The 14,570-nt window shown below is 46.6% G+C and overlaps 1 long non-coding RNA gene across 1 annotated transcript in view; it reads right to left on the bottom strand.

The window, feature by feature from the left end:
* The window catches only part of LOC134947816 (uncharacterized), a 368,541-nt gene that overhangs the window by 231,060 nt on the left and 122,911 nt on the right, over positions 1-14,570 (bottom strand). The window lies entirely within an intron of this gene.

Below are 14,570 nucleotides of genomic sequence, written 5' to 3' on the forward strand. Positions count from 1 at the left end.
TTGGATGATCTCCTGATAAAAGTGAGTTCCAGGGAGCGTCTATTGCTCCATATATATTGCACTATTCAACTTCTGTCTCACCACGGGTGGATCCTCAACCTGCAGAAGTCCCATCTGGAACCGTCTCAGTTGCTCCTTTTTCTGGGGATGCTACTGGATACTGTAGCATAGAAAGTGTTCCTCCCAGACAAAAAAGGGAGAACTCTTCAAGAAATGGTTCGCATGGTCCTCCGACCTGCTTGAGTCTCCATTCATCTTTGCATAACATTGTTGGGAAAGATGGTGGCCTCATACGAGGCGATTCAGTTCGAAAGGTTTCATGCCAGACCGTTCCAATTGGACATCCTGAACAAGTGGTCCGGTTCCCATCTTCAGATGCACCGGATGATTCGACTGTCACCCCAGGCCAGGATTTCCCTCCTGTGGTGGCTACAGTTTTCCAACCTGCTGGAAGGTCAATGCTTTGGGATTCAGGATTGGATCCTCCTCACGATGGATGCGAGTCTGAGAGGATGGGGAGCTGTCACCCAGGGGGCGCAGTTCCAGGGCAGATGGTCTGCCCAAGAGGCCATCCTTCTGATCAACATCCTAGAACTTCGGGCCATTTACAATGCTCTGATTCAGGCCTCCCCTCTACTCCGGGATCGGGCAAACCAGGTTCAGCTGGACAATGCCACGTCCGTGGCGTACATCAATCAACAAGGAGGGACAAAAAGCAGGGCCTGCATGCGAGAAGTGTCAAGAATACTCCTCTGGGCAGAAAGAAATGCAAGAGCACTGTCCGCGATCTTCATTCCGGGAGTGGAAAGCTGGGAAGCGGACTTCCTGAGCTGCCACGACCTCCACCCGGGGAAGTGGGGACCACACCCTCAGATGTTTCAACAGATCATCGACAGGTGGGGATGCCCACAGTTCGAATTGATGGCCTCTCGCCTCAACAAGAACCATGGACCCTCAGACGAGCGCAGTGGATGTGCTGACATTGCCTTGGACTTACCAGCTGGTCTACCTGTTTCCCCCGATTCCGTTGATCCCAAGGGTGCACAAGCGGATTAGGCATCAAAGAGTGAGAGCAGGGGGGGCGTAGCTTGGACGCCATACTGAGAGGCAGCCTAGTGAGAGAGCTCCATGCCCACACTACCCCTGTACAGTCTATTTACACACCAGCATCTATCCCTCACACCCCTGCACTGTCCCTGTACTGTGTGGGGAGCCTCGCTGTGGGGTCTGAGCGGGTCCGCGGAATCGGAGAGCACGTATCCGTGCTCTCGCGGGTTGCGGCCTGTCCTCACCTCTAAAGCCGGGACCTGTGGCGGCGGAAGCGGCCGGAGCTCCGTATACGGCTTCCGGCGGCGTTACGGAGGAGAGCGGGAGCCCGAAGCGGCATCTACCTGGCGGCGGCGGCGGAAGCACATAGCGCTGAGCCTGTCCAGCATCGTGGGAGCAGCCTGGGGCCGGTGAGTGGAGCAGGGCCTTCAGGGAAGCCCTGGAAACAGACGCTGTGGCGGCCATCTTTATTGTGGGCACTGCAGGCTACTGATGCTGGCACATGCTGTGCCATCCAGCCTGATTAAAGCTAACGTCCCCTGTCTGGTGGCCTTACTACCTGGGTTCCCCTCAGCTGTTTTTAACCCACAGCAAGTTTACACTACACACTACAGGGTTTAATTGGCATGGGAGACAGAAGAGGGCAACCTTCTTTATACCTCTCCAAGCTCATAGCTGCAGTGCTGCACAACTGTACTCACTGTTTGGGCTCCATCTCTGGACCACCTCTGTGGCACCCATACTGCTGTGGGCTCCCTGAGATATACCGGCACAACCTCCTGCTGCATGTAGCGTTTTGAGTACTCCATTTTTGCCGCACTGTTTTTTACTTAATAATGCTGCCCTGATCACCTTATATCCCAACCCAGAGCTTTCTTTTATATCAGTGGGTAATCTGATATTACTCTCTTGCTACCTATAACTACTAACTTCAGAAAAGATCTTGCTATATTATGAGCCGTATTGCACTGAAAGCTAAGAAAAAAGGGCCTCAGGAAATTTCTCACCACTTTCTTCGACAAGAAAAGCAGCTTTCACCCCGATCTCCTAATAGCCCGTCTCAGCCTGTCGTGATGGACCAATCATCGTCACCTGCTACTAGGGGTGATATCCAGACCCTTCAGGCTCTTATAATGGACCTTAAGGAATCTTTTACCACTGCCCTGGAGAAGGCTGTAGGAGAACTGAAAGCAGATATGACGGACCTTTCGTCCCGTACCGCTTCTCTGGAAATGCAAGTGGTTCGGGTCCAGGAAGTCCAGGAACATATTGGCAATGATATGAACTATTTCTACACCGAACTGGACCTCCTCAGGGACAAGAATGAAGATCTGGAGAATCGCGAAATACGAAACAACCTCCGCATTCGCAAAGTCCCGGAAACGGTGGCCCCAGGTGAGCTAGAACCCTACCTCTTACGCCTGTTTGCCCACCTCCTTCCGTCTGAAGATGCTTCTGCTTTTCAAATTGAGCGGGCGCATAGAACCCTACGACCCAAACCGAAGGGTACTGATCCCCCCAGAGATGTGATCCTCAAGCTCCTTTCCTTCAAGATCAAGAACTTGATCACTACGGCCAGTAGATCTTCTTCCTCTATTTTGTTTGAAGGGACGAAGCTCCAAATTTTCCAGGATCTAGCCCCTTCCACCATTGCGAAACGCAGGGACCTGCGCTCAGTGACTGCTCTGCTCAGAGAAAATGGATATAAATATAAATGGGGATTTCCGTTTCGTCTTCAAGTAGAGATTAAGGGGAAGCCCTATTTCATAAAGACGCCGGATGAAGGAAAGGATCTGCTTCGTAGATTGAACCTTAATTTGTCCTCTGGTCCGTCTCGTCTAGGGGCTCACGCCCAAGATTGATAGTCTCGAACATTCTCAATGCAGACCTATTTGTTGATTTCCTGTTGTTTATTATACTAGTATATGCGATATGTATTGTGCTTTGTCCTGTTTAGGTATTATACCAGGCTCAATACTAGTTTTGTTATGTGTTTATATTTTCTTTGGTTATTGTTAGTATCCACTCTATTCTACCGAGAAATGTGGTATAACTGCTCTGGGTGGGATATGTTGGCCCACCTCCAAGCCTCGTCAACCCCAATTTTAGGGATTATTGCATTTGCACCTGTGAATTTGATTTTGTGACTCGGGTTTATCCCCGATTTTTGAATCCCACACCTGAGCTCTTTCCCTTTTTATAGGAGCTCACTTGTTGTAGTGGTCAGCCCTATTTTTGGCTGTACCGACTACTTCCCCCGTTTTTATCTTATTTTTTGATCTCTAGTTGTGACACTATACTACTCTAATAAAGACCCCTTTTTTCTTTTTCTTTTTTTTTTTATATATATATAATTTTTTTTTTCCTAGCCTGTGGCCATGCCGTTTTCTTGTCTACCATAAACGCTAAGGGCCTTAATACTCCACAGAAGCGCTCACACTTGTTCCATTCATTAAATCGCCTTCGGGGCGACTGCATTTTTCTTCAGGAAACCCACCTCATGTCAGGAAGTCACCCCTCCTTAGCCTCCAAACACTACCCGACTGTATACTATTCTAACAATACCTCTAAACGGAATGGAGTGGCCATACTGCTCCGATCCACGTTTCCTTTCGTGCTTTCTGACTCCAGGAGTGATCCCGAGGGTCGATTTCTTATTCTCAAGGGGAAGTTGGGACATGAGGAGATGACCTTAGCTAACATCTATGCTCCTAACTCTGGTCATTCCCAGTTTTTCAATAAGTTTTTTCATATCCTCTCGGAATTTAGGAGTGGTAAAACACTTTTAGGCGGGGATTTTAACACAGTTCAGCTTCCCTCGTTAGATAAGTCTGGTACCCATGATGACAGGACTAAAATCCCGGGCTCTGCGGCCTTACGTAAACACATGGCCGAGGCTGGCCTCTTTGACATCTGGAGATCCCTCAATCCCTCCGTGAGGGATTATACCTTTTATTCCAACCCCCATGACACTTACTCCCGTATTGATCTTTTTCTAGGGTGTGCTTCCCTTTCTCAAACTGCGATTCATTCCTCCATCTTTCCTAATTCATGGTCTGATCACTCTATCTTCGAGGCTTCCTTTGGACTCTTGGAGTCCACCACGGGTAGGCCCTCCTGGAGACTGAATGAAACCCTCCTGAAGCTCCCCCAGTTTAAGGACATGGTTAAAGACTGCTTGCAGGACTACTTCCATCTTAATTTGTCTGCGAACGTCCCTGTTTCCACAGTTTGGGAGGCCCATAAGTCCGTGATTAGGGGACATATCATTCAATTCGCTTCTCGCCGTAAGAAGTCTCAAGAAGCCTTGATTGTATCCCTTACCTCGTCCATCGCTTCTCTGGATCGAGAGCATAAGAGGACTTTGTCTCAACTCTCCCAAAAACGGGCGGAGTTACAGGTTCTTCTTGCTGAACGTGTTGAGCGGAGTCTCAGATGGGCCAATCAAATGTTTTATGATAGGAGTAATAAAGCACATACCCTGTTGGCCCGTAGACTTAGAGCTAAACGAGCTTCACAGATCATTTCTGCGATCAAAAGCCCCTCGGGTGCTCTGCTTTGTAACCCTAAAGATATTAATGGTGCATTTACTCAATATTATAAGGCTTTATATAATTTGTCTGCCCCGTCTGACACTGAATCCCATGCTCAAGGTATCCAACAATTTCTGGACTCTTGTACGCTTCCCAGTATATCTGAATCTACGGCCCGGGCCATGGATGCGGATATCACTGAAGAAGAACTTGCCTCGGCCCTTAAATCACAGAAACCGTCTAAGGCACCTGGCCCTGATGGTCTCCCTATGTCCTACTATAAGTCATTTGAACGACTACTTTCTCCCCAGCTGATCCGTTTGTTCAATTCTATTCTACATGGTGCCTCCTTCCATCCTGACTCTACTGTCTCTAGAATTATTGTTATTCCCAAACCTGGGAAAGACCCCTCTCTTTGCGCTAGTTATCGTCCCATTTCCCTGATCAACACAGATCTTAAATTATTTGCCAAGATCTTGGCCAATAGGCTGAATGTAGTTTTATCTTCCTTAATTCACCCTGACCAGGTGGGCTTTATCCCTCAACGCCAAGCCTCTGACAATACAAGACGTACTATAGATCTGATACATCACTCCACCGCCCATAGGATCCCATCAGTAGTCTTGGCCTTGGACGCGGAAAAGGCATTCGACCACCTATTATGGCCTTTCATGTTTAAAACCCTAGCCTCAGTAGGTATCTCAGGAAATTTCATGCAGGCCATAAAATCTCTCTATTTGCACCCGTCTTCTACGGTGATGACCAACGGATTACACTCACCACGTTTTGCTCTGGGAAATGGAACGAGACAGGGGTGCCCCCTATCCCCTCTCATTTTTGCTATTTGCACCGAGCCATTGGCGACCAGAATTAGAGCTAACCCCGATATTGGGGGCGTAAAGGTGGGTGATGAACAATTCAAGTTGTCTCTCTTTGCCGACGATGTTCTCCTTACCTTGACTTCTCCCTTAATATCGCTCCCTAACCTCCAATCGGATTTACGAACATACGGCACTCTCTCTGGATACAAAATTAATAGCTCTAAGTCTGAAGCCTTGGCTCTTTGTATTCCCTCGCAACAACTTTCAACGCTTACTACCTCCTTTCCTTTTATCTGGCGTCCCTTGGCAATTAAATACCTTGGCATCTCCATCACTAAGTCATACTCTTCACTTTACCAAGCTAAATACACTCCTATGTTTCAGACACTGGAAAAAGATTTATTGCGCTGGCAGTCCCTTTTTATTTCGTGGATTGGTAGGATTAACACGATTAAAATTAATCTCCTCCCTAGACTACTATATTTATTCCAAACCTTACCTATACCTATCCCGATTTCAGCCTTGGACTCTATGCAAACCCTCTGTAACCGCTTCATCTGGGCACATGGTAAACCTCGCATTCGTAGAGCCATTCTGGCTAGGTCTGCTTCTAATGGCGGACTGGGCTTGCCAATACTCCGCTCTTATTACCACGCCGCCCAGCTGAACCATGTTGTGTCATGGCACTCCGAACCTGGGTGCAAACGCTGGGTAGATTTAGAGAATTCTCTGTTGCAGACAAGTCGAGTGGATGACATACTATGGTTACCCAGACCGCTTAGACCAGCCTCGGCCTGTGAAACTCCGACCATTCGCTTTACCCTTAAGATATGGGATAAACTCCGTCCCTCACTGGACCTAGCTCCTTTTCCCTCACCTATGTCCCCTATCTGGGGCCACCCCCAGGATCCCCCCAGGTCTGGACAGACATATGGCATCTTACTGGCGAACTCTAAACGTTACCAGATTCAAACATGTAAAAGGTCAATATGCTCCATCTTCATTTACTGACCTCCAAACTATCCACTCAATCCCCGCCTCCCGCCATTTTCAATATAATCAAATCATGAGCTTCGTTAATTCCCAATTTCCCTCTAGTAAAATTCAGATGCTGACCCACTTTGAGCGCATCTGCTCTCATTCAGTTGGCCATAAAGGTAATATCTCTGTTCTCTATCATTCCGTCCTGGCCCCAGGCCCCCCAAACCGAGATCCTCATGAACTGGCTTGGGAGTTAGATCTCCCGTCCACTTTTGACGACGAGGACTGGTCCACAATCAGAACTAGAATCGCCAAAGCCTCCATCAGTGTCACTATCAGGGAGACATGTTATAAGGTATATACCCGGTGGTATTTGACACCCTCCAGACTTCACGCTATCTTTCCATTGACCTCGGATCACTGCTGGAGGAACTGTGGAGAGATTGGTACATTCTCTCATATATGGTGGTTCTGCCCGATAATTCAGTCATTTTGGGAACAAGTGTGGGCGCTTCTTTCACAGGTTTTGGGGCTTCCTGTCTCAGGTAGCATTGCCATTGCACTGTTATGTGCTCCGACTCCTTCGCTTGACAAGCACCAAGACAAACTTGTAACTCATGTATGTAACGCAGCTAAATCCCTTATAGCCAAACATTGGAAGTCCTCAGTGGCGCCTCCAACCACTGCCCTTTTGAATCGTATCCAGTTTGTTGCCTCAATGGAATATATCACGAGTTTACAAAATAACACGGTAACATCCTTTCACAAAATATGGTCCCCCTGGTTCCTTTTTCGTTCTTCTCCCCTCCCTGGCCTCAACTGACATCCCTATGTCTTTGTGTATTTTACCTACTACGCCCACATGATGTTATATATTTATTTTAATTTTATTTTTTATTTTTTTATTTCTTTCTCCCTCTCTATTCTGGTCTCTCCCTTTGTATGTTTTGTTTATGTATTAGCAGCTTATTCTATGGCTATTCTATTACATGCTCTATGTTTCTGTATACTTTTTATTACTTTCAGATATTGCAATGCCTGTATTTCACAGTACACTTTTTGTATTGCTTGCTTGTTTCTAAAATAAAATAAAAAAACATTGTTTTAAAAGAGTGAGAGCAATCTTGATTGCCCCGGATTGGCCACGAAGAGCGTGGAACGCGGCTCTTCTGGACATGTCCGTAGAGGACCCTTGGCCTCTACCACTAAGAAGGGATCTTCTTCAACAAGGACTTAGTCTACCTGGACTTACGGTGGCTTTGTTTGACGGCATGGAAGTTGAGCAGAACTTTCTAGCTCACAAAGGGCTTTCCAAAAAGGTCATTGTCACTATGGTGCAAGACAGAAAACCGGTGACATCAAAACACTATCATCATATCTGGCGGAGAAATGTCTCCTGGTGCGAGGAATGCACATTTACCTCTGCGGAATTCCACTTGGGAAGGTTCCTACCTTTCCTGCAGGCTGGAGTGGATAAAGGTTTACGTCTGGGATCCATTAAGGTCCAGATTTCAGCTCTTTCCATGTTCTTCCAGAAAAAGTTGGCTTTCTTGCCGGAAGTTCAGACCTTCTTGCAAGGGGTGCTTCACATACAACCTCCATTCGTGCCGCCTATGGCACCTTGGGATCTGGATGTAGTGTTACGCTTTCTACAGTCCTGGTTTGAACATCTGACAATGGTAGAAGATAAGTACCTCACATGGAAAACGGTGATGCTACTGGCCCTAGTTTCTGCTAGGCGTGTCTCAGAATTGGGGGCCTTGTCGTGCAAAAGTCCGTACTTGGTCTTTTACGAGAACAGAACGGAGCTCAGGACTAGACAGCAGTTCCTGCCGTGTTTTACTTGATTCAACCTATTGTGATTCCGTCCAGTTCTGACACTTCTGCACCTCTGGAGGCATTGGATGCAGTGCGAGCCTTGAAAGTCTATGTCAATAGGACGGTTCAGATCAGAAAGACGGATTCCTTGTTCGTGCTCTATGATACGCAGAAAAAGGGTTGCCCTGCTTCAAAGCAGTCCATTGCTTGTTGGACTAGGTTTACTATCCAACAGGCCTATGCGTCGGCAGCCTTACCTGTTCCACAGCCTCTGAAGGCCCACTCTACCAGGTCGTTGGGCTCTCTCTGGGCGGCTGCCCGTGGAGTCTCGGCCCTACAACTATGCCGAGCTTCTACCTGGTCGGGGAAGAACACCTTTGTGAAGTTCTGCAAGTTTAATACCCTGGCCAAAGAGGATACCCAGTTTAGGCAAACGGTCCTGCAGATGTCTCCACACGTTCCCGCCCGTTCTGGAAGCTTTGGGACATCCCCATTGTACTAATCTGTCCCCAATATCCCTTATGGATACTAGAGAAAATAGGATTTTAAATACTTACCGGTAAATCCTTTTTCTCATAGTCCATAAGGGATATTTGGCACCTGCCTCTGTGCGGTGACTTTCTGCAGGTTCTATGTTCTGTGTTTCCTGTTCAGCTGTTGCTGTTAATGTTGCCAGGCGTTGCCGGCTAAGTTATACGTTGGTGTGCTGGTGTGTAAATCTCACCACACTTATTGTTGTTATGTTCCTTCTCTCAAGTATGTCATTCTCCTTCGGGCACTGTTATAACTATAACTGACCTGTGGGAGGAGGCATAGAGGAGAGGAGCCAGCACACCCAGTTGAAGAAATTTAAAGTGCTCTTTGGACCTATCTATACCCCCATCGAACTAATCTGTCCCCAATATCCTTTATGGACTACAAGAAAAGGATTTACCGGTAGGTATTTAAAACCTATTTTTCCGGAGGGAGGACAGCTTGCTTGACTGCAGATATCTCCAGTTCCTGGGAATAGATTTCTTAGCTTTCAATGGGACTAAAAAAAAAACTAAAGCACTCCACCTTTCAGGTGGTTCTGGGGACATGGGGATCAGAGTTTAGGAGCCAGAGCGTCCACTGACGAAAATATAAAACTGCATGCCAGGATCTGGAGCAGGGACCAGCTGCTGCAAGGCTGATGTCTCTGTTTCTGCGCAAAGTAGAGACAAGTTGCCAGTGTACACTAAAAGGGGAGAGTCCCAGCTTTTGGAGTATACCCTCAGAAAAACTCCAAGTCAGACAGAACCCGAGATACCTGGCTGAGAAAAGCAATTTACAGGCTCGGGTGGAGACTACTGTTTTGAAGTCTGATATCTCCGGTTCCCAAGGGCCGATTTTCAAAAATCTGGTACCCCTGGAAAAAAGGGACTCCCAGCTATCAGCCTAGTGCCCTTATACTCCTGGGGCCCTTGGCCAACTGCCCATTTAGCGAATCCAAAAAGACGGCCCTGCTCACCCGGAGAGAGCAGTGCAGAAGTCAGCAAGTGCAGTATGCCGTATACTATACATACATTTTAAACAATATTTGTAATACTTTTGTACATGAAAAAGTTTGTGTACATTGAACTATCACAAAGTAAAGGTGTCACTATCTCAGTCGGGCTCAAAAAATTTGGGATTTTGGAATTTCCAATATGGTTGCCTCAGCCTGTAAACCGAATGTGTATTTTTATTTTAGATTTTTTTGAAGGATGGGTTGTCCATAAGGTTTGTGACATCTGCTGGAGAAATAATGAAACTACTTAATGACTAAAAGCCTTGTAGAGCAGTGACACCGGCAGGTAAAGACTTGGTACTGCATACGTTCTGGACAGTCTTTCTCTAAACATAATCTTTGATTGAATTTAGGTATTTTATGACCTTAGAATCTAAATTTCACATTTGGTAAGAGGCAGTTAAATGAATCATGAAATGAATGATTGTATGTAATAGCTAAATGTATATATTTTTTTCTCTGATACATTATTTTGCAGCATCCTTATATTATCAAAGTGAAAGGGAGCAGGGTGAAAAGATTTTTAGGGATCTAGTTATCAATAGTTGGTGTGTTTTGGAGCTTTGTCTCTCAAAATGTTCCTTCTTTTCACAGCACCAGTTTATATTGCCCAATATTTCTTCTCCTGGAGAGATATTGCCCTAGCTATCCATTACAGCGCTGTGATTTTCCTAGTGCCGCTTCAGCTTTAGGCTGATACTGCACCTCCTTGCGCTAATAAGGGGTAATTCAGAGTTGATTGCAGCAGCAAATCTGTTAGCAGTTGGGCAAAACCATGAGGGTCATTCTGAGTTGATCGCGCGTAGCAACTTTTTGCTGCCCGTGCGATCAACTAGACGTTGCCTATGGGGGAGTGTATTTCTGCATAGCAGGGCTGCATACGCAGCCACTGCGGGCCAGGGAGCGAGAAGTAGCCCCCGGCCAGCTCGCTAAAGCTGCGCTGGCCGGGAGTTACTCCTGAAGCTCAAAGGCATCACCGCTGTGCGATGCCTTTGCACTTCTGCGAGGGGGGCCGGACGGACATGCGGGGCAGTCTAGCCCCGTGCTGGGTGTCCCCCCGCATGTCTGGAAAGTTGATCGTAGCTGTGCAAAATTTTGCACAGCTATGATCAATTCGGAATGACCCCCATGGTTTCGCCCAACTGCTAACAAATTTGCTGCTGAGATGAACTCTGAATTACCCCCATAATGTGCATGCCTAAGTTGGAAAGGTTGCAAGGCCGACAGCATTCTGGAGAGGGAGAGGAACATGTCTTCCCTGATGAATCTCCTCTTGAAGCAGTAAAAAAGTGCCATCCTGAGATAGTATTGTGTACAGGCAAGAAAAGTATAGTTTTTCATAACCTAGTAAATTACGAACATACACCTCCATTGGGAGCTATAGAGGATGCATAGGTATAGCTATCATGGGGAGAGGGGTTTCAACTGTTACGGGGCACAGCCAGTCCTCCCAGGGCCCACATCTCCCCCTGCACCCAATCACGCTAAACCATGCCAGGCCTGCTAGGAGTGAGAGACAACCATGGACCGCTCCTCTCAGTTAGAGACATGGCCCGTGTCCAGGTCAACTGTCTCCTCCCAGTGTCAGAGGCTGACGCTGACCGTGCTGGGATGAGATTGCGGTTGACGATCTAGGGATAGCCATCGGTGGGCTATCCATTGATGGTCACCACTGATGGTATCATTGATGGATAACCTCGATGGTATAAAACCATACCTGCTTTACTATGGAATGGGCTGCAGGCCAATCAGCTACTGGGGATGGGGCTTTGTGGATGTTGGGGGCAGGGCTATGGTCTGTATCACAACATAAGAAAAAATCTGATTGGGTTGTTCTTTTTCATCAATGGCAGGAAACCATCTGGTTCTCCCCTATCGATGGCAAAAGTATTCAACATCGGTCCTAGACCATTGATGATTTTGAATCATCTATGGTTGATGGCAATACCTATGCCGATCATCACAGAGAAGCTGCCAAAAGGGAGAGGTGAGTGTTCAGCACCCATCAGAACAGACTTCAGAATTCACAAGCTTCAGATTGGGAGGTGGGCCCGGCCGGGAAGTATGCTGCAAATACTCCCTAGCAGCTAAGGAAGGGGGGGAAGGAGGGGTAGCTTGCTTGGGGGCCCACACAAATCTAGCTACCTCCCTGAGAGTAGGTATTTGATATCAAAAATATTATATTTTTCAAAATTTGTTTGTGTATTGTGTTTTACATGAGGTTCCATATGCTGTAAGTGGCCACGAGAAACCATATTTAAAATGCATGTAGTCATAGGGATCATTGTGCCTTATAACCAATGCAGGGAAATGGCACTGATGATCCCATTTGAATGTTTCTACAGTATCTCTGATTTCTTTTTCTATCCCCAAGAATGTAACATCTATATAATGGGGGGTAAAGGAGCAATCAGGGAGATTGATGGTCTATTCAGGGAGTCAGGGAGATTGCTATTATTTCAGGGAGTCTCCTGCAAAATGCATGAGGGTAGGCAACTATGCCATTACTAGCTGCATTAAACACGTGTTGACCTAATCCATGGTCTGTATGACTGTGATTATTAGAGGCACACTGGGAAAATCCTATATGAGAAATGAAAAATATAAGAAAAATTATTTGCATTTACTTATTGTAGCGAAACTAGTATTATCCCAAATCTAAATTCTAACTGCACTCAGCTTATTCTTACAGTTAGATGGCTGTTGAATATGTAACTTTATTAAACATTTATGTGGATGAGAACAAAGTTTGCTGATTGATTTTACAGATATTTTCTCACAGATAGAGAGGTGTTAGCCAGGAGCCCAGACACCAAGGACCCAAACATGATACAAATCTGCATGTATGACATTACAAACAAATAAAGCGAGCTCTGAAATATACAGTAAGGACAGGCAATATGTTTCAATGAATTTGATGAAGAACTGAAGTATCGCTATAAATTGCTAAATATTCAGAACATGGATTTTCTGTTTGATAAATTGTTTCCTTTCCTTAAATATGTTTTTATACTTTTATTTTTGGCAACCATTTCATTTCTGTGGCACTCTTTATACTGTAAATGAGAGCGTATAGAGAATATCTGTACAAATAAATTCTAGTGGGTTAAAAACAGGTACTCTAGGGCTTATAACCCCAGCAGTACAGACGGGATGCGGTTATGTTGCCGCCAGCCGGGATCCCGAACACTCACAATGCCGCCAGCCGGAATCCCAGCTAACCGGCTATTCCCACTCGTGGATGTCCACAACACCCACAGAGTGGGAATAGAACCTGTGGCGAGTGCAAAGGGGCTTCGTTGCGCTCGCCTCCCTGCTGACATTCTGGCGGCCGGGATCCCGGTGTCGGTATGCTGACTGCCGGGATCCTGGCCACCGGCACCGTATGCCCAATGCGTACAGAGAATAGGTTCAGTGACGTAGCGGCATTTTGTGTTTGACAGCTTTTTATTTACAAACTAATTACTTAGGGGCAGATTTATTACCCTTTTTTTTAACTAAAATAATGTGAAAAGGGTGTTTTCACACCCTTTTCACATTATTTTAGATTCACATGATGTATTATAGGGCCTTTGGAGCAGTACCGTTTCGTGCGGCGGGCGAGCCGTGCAGCCGCACAGGGCGCCCGTCGCGGCACTTTGCAGGTCCTTGTTTCCCCCTCCTCCCTCTTCCCGAGTACTCCTGCTCAGGGGGGCGGAGTTTCACGGAATGACGCGGTGACGTCACGACGTAATCGCGTCATTCCGCAAAACTCCACCCCCCGAGCGGAGTAATGATGACAAGAGGAGGGGGAGCCAAGCTAGAAGGAGGAGGCGGCCGGCGCGAGGAACGAGTGGCGGCCCGAAGAGTGGAAAGAACCTCTTCAAAAGTAAGTAGTCTCTCTCTCTCTCCCCCCCTCCCTCTCCCTTACTTTCACCCCACTTGACACGTGCCTGCTGTAATGTGTAAAATGAGGACTCTTGTCTGCCGTACTGTGTAAACTGGGGACTCTTACCTGCGTAATCTGTAAAATGGGGACTCTTGCTTGCGTAATGTGTAAAATGGGGACACTTGCCTGTCGTACTGTGTAAAATGGGGACTCTTGCCTGCGTAATGTGTAAAATGGGGACACTTGCCTGCTGTACTGTGTAAAATGGGGACTCTTGCCTGCGTAATGTGTAAAATGGGGACTCTTGCCTGCGTAATGTGTAAAATGGGGACTCTTGCCTGCTGTAATGTGTAAAATGGGGACTTTTGCCTGCCGTAATGTGTAAAAATGGGGACTCTTGCCTGCTGTAATGTGTAAAATGGGGACTCTTGCCTGCGTAATGCGTAAAACTGGGACATTTGCCTGCCGCAATGTGTAAAATGGGGACTCTGGCATGCGGCAATGTGTAAAATGGGGACTCTTGCCTGCCGTAATGTGTAAAATGGGTACACTTGCTTGCTGTAATGTGTAAAATAGAGATGAGCGCCGGAAATTTTTCGGGTTTTGTGTTTTGGTTTTGGGTTCGGTTCCGCGGCCGTGTTTTGGGTTCGACCGCGTTTTGGCAAAACCTAACCAAATTTTTTTTGTCGGATTCGGGTGTGTTTTGGATTCGGGTGTTTTTTTCCAAAAAACCTAAAAAACAGCTTAAATCATAGAATTTGGGGGTCATTTTGATCCCAAAGTATTATTAACCTCAAAAACCATCATTTCCACTCATTTTCAGTCTATTCTGAATACCTCACACCTCACAATATTATTTTTAGTCCTAAAATTTGCACCGAGGTCGCTGGATGACTAAGCTAAGCGACCCTAGTGGCCGACACAAACACCTGGCCCATCTAGGAGTGGCACTGCAGTGTCACGCAGGATGT

This window comes from Pseudophryne corroboree, chromosome 8 (assembly GCF_028390025.1).
Source record: "Pseudophryne corroboree isolate aPseCor3 chromosome 8, aPseCor3.hap2, whole genome shotgun sequence".
In the NCBI taxonomy this organism is placed as follows: Eukaryota; Metazoa; Chordata; class Amphibia; order Anura; family Myobatrachidae; genus Pseudophryne; species Pseudophryne corroboree.